A 9,480-nucleotide genomic window follows, 5' to 3' on the forward strand; every position below is an offset into this window, starting at 1 on the left:
TTGCCCAAGGTCACCCAGCAGGCAAGCGTCGTCCGTCCCCCCCCAACTATAAGCCTATTATGGGCAGGGAATGTCGCCGTTTATTGTTAAATTGTACTTCTCTGTGCCTCAGTTCTCAAATGGGGATGAAGAACCGTGAGCCCTGCGTGGGTCAACCTGATTACCTTGTATCCCCCCAGCGCTTAGAACAGTGCTTGGCACATAGTAAGCACTTAACAAATACCAACATCGTTATGATTTCCCAAGCACTTAGTACGGTACTCTGCACACAGTAAGGACTCAATAAATACGATTGAATGAGTGAGAGAAGTGATAGAGCTGGGATTAGAACCCAGGGCCTGCTGACACGGAGCCCTGTGGTCCAGCCAGTAACCGTGCTATCTCTCCAAGCACACTTCCTGTCTCACCTTCCCCCCTTGTCTCACATTTCCCACTTGGCCACGGGCCCCCGGTCCACGCTTGGCGCGCGATCTCGTCCCGCACCTTCCACCCTGGCCCCAAGCCTTATGGCAGCCCATGGTCCACACCTCCTACCTTGTCGCCAGCCCCCAAGCCACCCCCCTCGCCTAGTGGGTCCCAGCAGCAGACTGGCCAGTAAGTGACAGGATGGTCGGCAGGGACCGGTCCCGTGGACCATTCCGGAGTTTGGTTTGGGGATGATCGGCCAATTGGTGCTGCTGGGGAGAGCCAGCTGCCCGCAGTGTAGGGAGGCAGAAACTAGTGGCCATTCCTCAGTTTCCCTGAACTCCCAGTCTCCCCAAGACACGCGGCCACAGCCACAGACTGACCGACTTCAGCTGACTTCTCGCATCAGACACACCTGCGGGCCGTCGGCTTGGAGTCTCCATCAGCTCCTTCGCTCCTACTTATTCACTTCTCCCACTCCACCCCAGCTCCCACTCTGTATTTCGCTTTAGTCAGCCTGTTTGCTGTCTTTACCGCCCCTGACCTTGACTCTGCCCTGCTTGAAATGCCCGCTTTCCCTCCGTCCTTCCCTCTATCCACTCCTTCCCAGCGTGGCTTAGTGGAAAGAGCGTGGGTTTGGGAGTCAGGGCGTGAGTTCTAATCTCGCCCGTGTGACCCTGAGCAAGTCACTCAACTTCTCTGTGCTTCAGTTCCCTCATCTGTAAAACGGGGATTACGACTGTGAGCCCCATGTGGGGCAACCTGATCACTTGGTATCTAGCCCAGCGTTTAGAGCAGTGCGCTTAACAGGTACCACAATGATTATTATTATTGTTAATCCCCCAATCTCTCCGTTTTAACAGTGATCCTGAGCGGTGAGAGAAGCAGCCGCCGCTGAAGGTAAGGGGTTCACAGGGAAGCGGCGTGGCTTAGTGGATAGAGCAAGGGCCTGGGAGTCAGAAGGAGCTGGGTTCTAATTCCGACTCTGCCCCATGCTTGCTGTGTGACTTTGGGCAAGTCACTTCACTTCTCTGGGCCTCAATTACCTCATCTGTAAAATGGGAATTGAGTGTGGGCCCCATGAGGGACAGAGACTGTGTCCAACTCAACTTGCATCTTCCGCAGCGCCTAGAAGGGTGCTTTGGTGCGTAATAAGCGCTTAACAAGTACCGTCATCATCGTTATTATTATATGATAATAGTTACCTCATGAGCTCAGTTACCTCATCTGTAAAATAGGGATTAAGAGTGTGAGCCCCATGAGGGACAGGGACTGGGTCCAACCTGATGAGCTTGTGTCTTCCCCGGCGCTTAGAAGGGTGCTTGGCACGTAGGAGTCGCTTAACAAGCGCGGCTCAGTGAAAAGAGCCCGGGCTTGGGAGTCAGAGGTCATGGGTTCTAATCCCGCTCCGCCGCTTGTCAGCTGGGTGACTTTGGGCAAGTCACTTCACTTCTCTGGGCCTCGGTGACCTCATCTGGAAAATGGGGATTAAGACTGTGAGCCCCATGTGGGGCAACCTGATCACTTGGTATCTAGCCCAGCGTTTAGAGCAGTGCGCTTAACAGGTACCACAATGATTATTATTATTGTTAATTCCCCAATCTCTCCGTTTTAACAGTGATCCTGAGCGGTGAGAGAAGCAGCCGCCGCTGAAGGTAAGGGGTTCACAGGGAAGCGGCGTGGTTTAGTGGATAGAGCAAGGGCCTGGGAGTCAGAAGGAGCTGGGTTCTAATTCCGACTCTGCCCCATGCTTGCTGAGTGACTTTGGGCAAGTCACTTCACTTCTCTGGGCCTCAATTACCTCATCTGTAAAATGGGAATTGAGTGTGGGCCCCATGAGGGACAGAGACTGTGTCCAACTCAACTTGCATCTTCCCCAGCGCCTAGAAGGGTGCTTTGGTGCGTAATAAGCGCTTAACAAGTACCGTCATCATCGTTATTATTATATGATAATAGTTACCTCATGAGCTCAGTTACCTCATCTGTAAAATAGGGATTAAGAGTGTGAGCCCCATGAGGGACAGGGACTGGGTCCAACCTGATGAGCTTGTGTCTTCCCCGGCGCTTAGAAGGGTGCTTGGCACGTAGGAGTCGCTTAACAAGCGCGGCTCAGTGAAAAGAGCCCGGGCTTGGGAGTCAGAGGTCATGGGTTCTAATCCCGCTCCGCCGCTTGTCAGCTGGGTGACTTTGGGCAAGTCACTTCACTTCTCTGGGCCTCGGTGACCTCATCTGGAAAATGGGGATTAAGACTGTGAGCCCCACGTGGGACAACCTTGTATTCAAGGTAAGCGCTTAACAGATTCCATCATCATTATCGTTATCAACAAGGACCATCAACGTAATTATCATTATTGTTATTACGGCTCGAAGGGGCAGCGGGGCTGGGAAGGCTGTGGGGGGGGTGGGGGGCGTTCAGCCCCCTCCCCTCTCCAGAGGCGCGTTGGGGGAGGGTGGGGCGGGGGGTCCGGGGATTGGCCAAGGGCCGGGCCGGGGGCGGGAGCCCCGGGCGGGTACTGGTGGCCGCCCCCGCCCGTCGGAGCCGAGGTCCCGCCCCCCGGGAGCCGCCCAGGGCCGCCAGGACGGGCCGGGGGACGGGCCGGGGGACGGGCCGGGGGACGGGCCGGGGGACGGGCCGGGGGCCGGCGCTTAGAAGGTAAGAGCCGGGCCCGGGACGGGAACGACCACGCCGACGAGCCTGGAGGAGTTTTGGGGGTGGGCTGACCAGGCCGAGGGGAGTCAGTGCGGCGCACCGGTCCCGGGTGACCGGTTTGCGGGGGAAGCGGGGTAGAAGGACCGGGGGATGCCCCTCGCCGGGGCCCGGGGACGGTTGGGAACTGCGGGTCCCCACCGAGGGGTGTCGAGTTGCGGCAGAGGCCGGTGGGGGCCTGAGCCCCCGATTTTCCCGGGGACACCTCTTCCTCCTGGCGCGCAGTAACCGCGGGGGGGGGGGGGGGGGGACTAAAGGTCCGGCCGCCCCGTCCCGAGAGCTGGAGAGGGGTCGTGCTGGGGGTCGGGGTTCGCCGGCTCCTTCGACCCCGCGGGTGACGCCCCCCTGCTCTGCCTCGCTCCCCCAGGAGCTGGAGCCTCGGGGCTGAGCCATGCACTGTGCCGCCGCCGCCGCCGCCTCCTTCCCGGACATCCCGGGCCGAGCCCCCCGGGACCGCCCCCCGCCCGCCAGGATCACGGTGGGCGCCGGCGGCCGCGGGTCCCAGCTGGCGGGTGACCCCAGGGAGACGGCGCTGCCCCTGCTCGGCCCGAGACCCAGGTGTCCCGGAGGGCCGCCCCGCGCCCCGGAGCTACACGGCGCCCCAGAGCCGCACCGCACCCCCAAGATGCACCGAACCCTGGAAATGCCCGCAGCCCCAGAGTTGCAAGGCCCCAAGGGCATCAGAGACTGTTTCCAGCACAAACTCCCGGGCTCCAAGGGTGAGTGCGCGGCAGGGTGAGTGCCCGGCGAGGAGGCTGCCCGGGACGGCCTCTTCTCCTTTCCCCCTCCCCTTCCCCCACCCCACCCCAAAAAACTATCCCCATTCTCCCTCTCTCTCCCGTTGTCCCTTCCCCCCGTTTTGGCGGCGGAGCCTCACTGATAGGTGTCCTTTCGGTAGAGTCAACGGGGAGAGGACTACACGGTTACGCTCAGCGAGTAGCGGGGAGCCTCGAATAGGGGGCTGGGGGTGCTTGGACCCGCCGCCTGAGGCTTATTCCCTCCTCTTCGTAGGCCACCGCAGCCTCCTTCCGAACGCTCTTTTGTCAATTCCCATTCCCCGGAAAGCCGGCCAGCCAAATCCCTTGGGAAAGTGGAAGGCGCCGAGGGAGTTAATAGAAAACTTGTCTGGGATAAGAACGTTTTCGGATCCGCCCGTAAGCTCAGAATGGAGGTGGTCTGGGGGCATCGGGCGCAGGCAGAGCTATCGCCCCGGTGGGGCAGCTCACACTCTCTCACACACACGCACACCTATCACTAAGATTGCCTCTCCATGTCTGCTAAAGGGGATGCTTCCCGTCTTCGGCTCTCCCTTCTCCCCCTCGGCCGCGACGGTTTCCACCGAAACCAGGTCCCGGATCGGAAATTCAGCCCGTTTGGCGCCCCGGTCCAAAACTGCTTGGCTGTCAGTGCTCTGCTCAGTTGTGCGCGCTATGTTGTCGTTATCGGTCCGGCGGGACTAGCCCTTAGCAGAGAGAGAAGGTGCTCTGGTCCTGATGCCAGAGAACCACCTTAGCCCAACAGAGTTAATAATTATCGGGTCCACATTTCTGAGAGATAACTAACCGGAGGCTTAAGAGAATCAGCCTCTTGGAAAAAGACTTTCTCCGCGTTTAAGCTGTTTAAGCCCTGCTCCTTCCTCCGACAGCCGGTGAGTGGGAACTCTCTGCTCGGAGGGAGGACATGTCGATTTTGAAGAAGGCTGAACGTGTGTGTTTTACCACGTGGTCGACACCGAGCGAGTGTTCATTTGGAAAGTGCGAGCGTGTCAATCAATCCGTGGTATTTACGGAGGGCTTACTGTGTGCAGAGCTCTGTACTAAGTGCTCGGGAGAGTCTACTACACTAGAGTCGTAGCAAATGAAAGACACGTGTCCTCTTCCAGCTAGGAAAATCCCAGCGGCTCACGAGGTTTGGGAGCGCAGAGAACTGGGCTTTGAAAAGCAATTTCAATTGAATGAAACGTGTTCATTTCCATCCCCGTCACTACAAATCTTCCAGTCCGGAATCTATCTGATGGAGAAGTTAGCTCGTTAATGACGCAAGGACAGGCGGATCGCTCTGCCCCCCACTCCCCCAGTTTATTTATCCAAACCACAACGATACACATTCATTCAACACACGGGCGAGTGGTGCTCTGGGCAAGACTTAAAGTAGCTTTTGCGTCTTTGGCGGGCCACTCTTTCCCCCTCAAGGAGGGATTCTTCTCCGTCATCCAGAATGGACCGAGTCCGGCTTCCCCGCGCTCCATCTTCTGAGTCTTTAAACAAAGCGGCAGCAGGTCTGAGGCAGAGGCATCCCTGCTTTGGCCGGCTTGGCACTGCCACCTGCCTCCCCTCGCTCCACGCTGGCTGCCAAGGTGGTTCGGGTGGAGCTGCTGCCCTTTTTTTCCCCCCTTCAACTCTCGCCGTGCCTTCCCCAAGAGCGCGGTGCTGAGCTGATGCGGTGGGGTGTCAAGGAAGGGCACGGGCGAGCAGAGAGGCGGCAGGAAAGCAGCATGGCCTAGAGGGGAAAGCTCGGGCCAGGGCACCAGAGGTTTTGTGTTCTAATCCCAGTTCCACCCCTTGTCGGCTGTGTGACCTTGGGTAAATCACTTCTCTGTGCCTCAGTTACCTCATCTATAAAATGGGGATTAAAGCTGTGAGCCCCACGTGGGACAGCCTGATTACCCCGTATCCACTCCAGCGCTCAGAACAGTGCTTGACAACATAGTAAACGCTTAACAAACACCATCATTATTAATTACTGTCTGGGTCGTAAGGATGGAGAGAGCTCCCGGGGCAAACCCACAGTTCCACGAAACCCCACCATCCATCCCTAAGCGGTGAGATTCTGGTGCCTCTGGGGTCCCGAGGGGCCGGGCGGGCCCTCTGACCCCGAGAGGGAAAAGCCAGGTGGAAGGTTCCGTGTCGCTTTTTCTCTGCCGGTGAGGGAGAAAGAGACTGAAAGATTGAGAATGAGAATGAATGAAAATGAGAATAAGAGGCTATTGGAATGGAAGGATGCAAGGGTTCCGGGCAGAAGGAGGAGAAGCTGTTGTTGGCTGGGCCTCGATGCGTCTGTTAGGGTCGCGCCATCGGCCCCCGCAGCTCCAGGGGCGTGTGTGTGTGGGGGGGAAGGCGACTAGAGGCCTTTAAAGTTGTCCACCAGCCTTTTTTTTTTTTGTCGTATACAGTTTCGTCTTAGGGGCAGGGACAGTTCGGAAACGCACAGCTGTCCCGGTGGCGATGGGGAGAAGGCTCCCGATCTGGGATTCGTGGGGACGGGAACGGGGAAGCGAGGAAGGCCGGCTGATGGGCCGGGGAACGGCTGTACTGGACACGAGCAGTTGTCGTGCTACTCGCTGAGCGAAACGTACAGGACTACTTGTGTAGGATGTGTTTTGGAGGGCGGGGGAGGGAGTGTGCGGCACTTGATTCCTTACAGTCCACAATCCCCAACCGTTCCGCGCCAGATGCTTTGAAGTTTTGGCTGTAATTTTATTTATTTGGATTGATGTCTGTCTCCCCGCCTCTAGACCGTAAGCTCGCTTTGGGTCGGGAATTGTCCCCGTTTATTGTTGCGTCGTACTTTCCCAAGCGCTTAGTACAGTGGTCTGCACCTCGTAAGCGCTCAATACATACGATTGAATAAATGAATGAAGTTTCAAAGGAGAGGAAGAAATTCGGGCCAGATCCGAGCCTCCGCTGGGCTCCCGGCTGCAGGACACGGTCACGGTCCGAGCGGAATCGATAGGCATTTTCTCTCCGCAGGCGCTTTCGGTCACTTTTTTCTTTTTTTCTTTCTTTTTTCTTCTCTGCTGTGGTTTTGCTTTTTACATTTTGCTGCGTGTAGAAAAACCTCGCCTGATCTCCACCTCTTCTACTTTCGGGCTCTGCCTCGTGAGTATGTGCTGATGCGTATGTGTGCGCCTGTGTGTGTGCGCAAAACTAAATAAATAAGTCTGCACACTTTTACAGAGCTGTAAAACCCCATTACAGGCATAAGTGCGCCGTGACTCATTAAAAAAATTTCTAATGTTCTTTGTTTGAATGTTGCATAATTATCATCATTTGCCTTGGTTTTATTTCGTGATTTTTGGCCAGCATCCTAGAAAAAGGGAGAAACTGAAATTTTAAAACATGTTCTTCGGTCCTTTTTTGGGTAGGATTTTCAAGTCTTTATTTGGAAGTTGCCCTACCCCTCTCGGGGCCCGCTTGAATGAATTTCCCGGAGCGGAGAGGGTTTCTCCGGGGCCCGTGGGGCCGGGGCGGGGAGCCCCCTCCCTCCCCGTCAGGGGCTTTGGGCGACCCCCGTCCCCCCAGACAAGACCCGGCCCACCTCTTGATCCCCGAACCGGAGGCGTTCGATCTTCGGGTTTGGGGTGGGGGGCGGGAAAGAGGGAAGCCGGGTGACGGATCTGAAGGTTTTGGAGCAAACGGCCGCCAGCCGGAACAAAGGGGAGGGGGAAGTCGAGGAGGAGGAAGGGGACCGGGACCACGACGTGGAAACCGCGTCCTAACCCTTCCAGGGCGCGTAGAGCTGTCGGGGTTGCGGTTTGGGCGGCAGCCAGGCAGGGAGCGAAACCCCCGAAGCGCAGGTACGAAGAGGTAATAGTAATAATAATAATAACTATTATAACTATCGTATTTGTTAAGCGCTTACCATGTGCCGGACACAGGACTAAGCGCTGGGGTGGAGACGAGCCGATCAGGTCGGACACGGTCCCTGTCCCACGTGGGGCTGACAATCTCATTCCCCATTTGACAGATGAGGGAACTGAGGCCCAGAGAAGTGAAGTGACTTGCCCAAGGTCACAGCAAGTGGTAGAGCGGGATTAGAACTCACGACCTTCTGACTCTCCGACCCGCGGCCTATCCACTACGCCATGCTGCCTCTCCCAGTGGGTGTGGAGGGGAGGTGGGTGGGAGGGGGCCCGTGTGTGCGAGACCCCGAGGGTCCTTTCCGCCCTGGAAGGGGCCGGGGGGGGGGGAGTCGAGGTGTGGCGGATGGAGGACCAGCCCGCCTGTCGGCCCGCACGGCCGTGGGCCCGGGAGCTGGGGAGGGGCGACTGGCCCAGCTGTCCCTTGCCCGTCCGTCCTGCCCTCTGTCTCCGCGGGGTCATTTCGAGCGAAGTTCATTCATTCATTCAATCGTATTTATGGAGCGCTTACTGTGTGCAGAGCACTGTACTACGCGCTTGGACAGTACAATCGGCAACAGAGACGATTCCTACCAACAACGGGTCCCCCGCTCCATCTCTTAATAATAATAATGATAATAATGGCATTTGTTAAGCGTTTACTATGTGCCAAGCACTGTTCTAAGCGCTGAGCACTGAGTGCCGTTCCAGCCCCTCGCCCCGTCTCATCTCCCGGGGACGACGCGTGGGGCCTGAAGAGAGCGGATCTGCTCAGATAGGGGCGTCTCGCACAGCCCAGGGAGGGACCTGATCAGCTGCGGCCGAACGGGCGGCCGCCGGACTCCAGGGTCACGGCAGGCCGGTGCAGGGGGGCGCAGGGGGCCGCGGGCCGGTGCAGGGGACCTGTCCTTTTCCTCTGTGTGAGGTCGCCTGCCTCCCTTTCCCCGGGCTCGCCTTCTCCCCTTTCCTTCTCTCCGCTGCCTCCCCCGACTCGGTCCTCCCTCCCGCGCCGTCCTCCCTCCCTCCCTCCCTCCCTCCCTCCCTCCCTCCCTCCCTCCATCCTTCCTTTCCCTCCTTCTCTGCTCCCCCCTCCTCCCTCCATCCTCCCCCTCCGTCTCTCCTCTGACCTCCATCCTTCCCTCTCCGTCCCTCCTCCTCTCCATCCCCCCCTTCCATTCTCCCTCCCCCCCCCCCCCGAACCCTTGGTCCTTCCTCTCCTTCCCCTCCGTTCTCCCTCCCCTTCATTCATTCATTCATTCATTCATTCATTCATTCATTCATTCATTCATTCATTCATTCGTATTTATTGAGCGCTTACTGTGTGCAGAACACGTATTTATTGAGCGCGTACTGTGTGCAGAACACTGTACTAAGCGCTTGGAAAAGAAAATACAGCAATAAAGGGAGACGATCCCTGCCCACAACAGTGTAGAGGAGGAGGAGATAGACATCAGAACAAGTAAATAGGCATCAATATAAATCAATAGAATTATAGATGTAATGATGGTGGCATTTAAGCGCTTACTATGTGCCAAGCACTGTTCTAAACGCTGGTAATAAATGCTCCCTTCCATCCTCCCTGCTCTGTTTTCCCTCCCCCTCTACTCCTTCCTCCACCCACCCCTCTGAGGCCTCCCTCTCCTCCGACCCCCTTCCCCTCCTCTCTCCTCCCCTCCTCTCCTCTCCATCCTCCGTCCTCTGGGCCCGGTCCTCCGCCCCTCCCCGCCTCGGCCCCCTTCCCTCTCCGCCC

Source organism: Ornithorhynchus anatinus, chromosome 18 (genome assembly GCF_004115215.2).
Source record: "Ornithorhynchus anatinus isolate Pmale09 chromosome 18, mOrnAna1.pri.v4, whole genome shotgun sequence".
NCBI lineage: Eukaryota > Metazoa > Chordata > Mammalia > Monotremata > Ornithorhynchidae > Ornithorhynchus > Ornithorhynchus anatinus.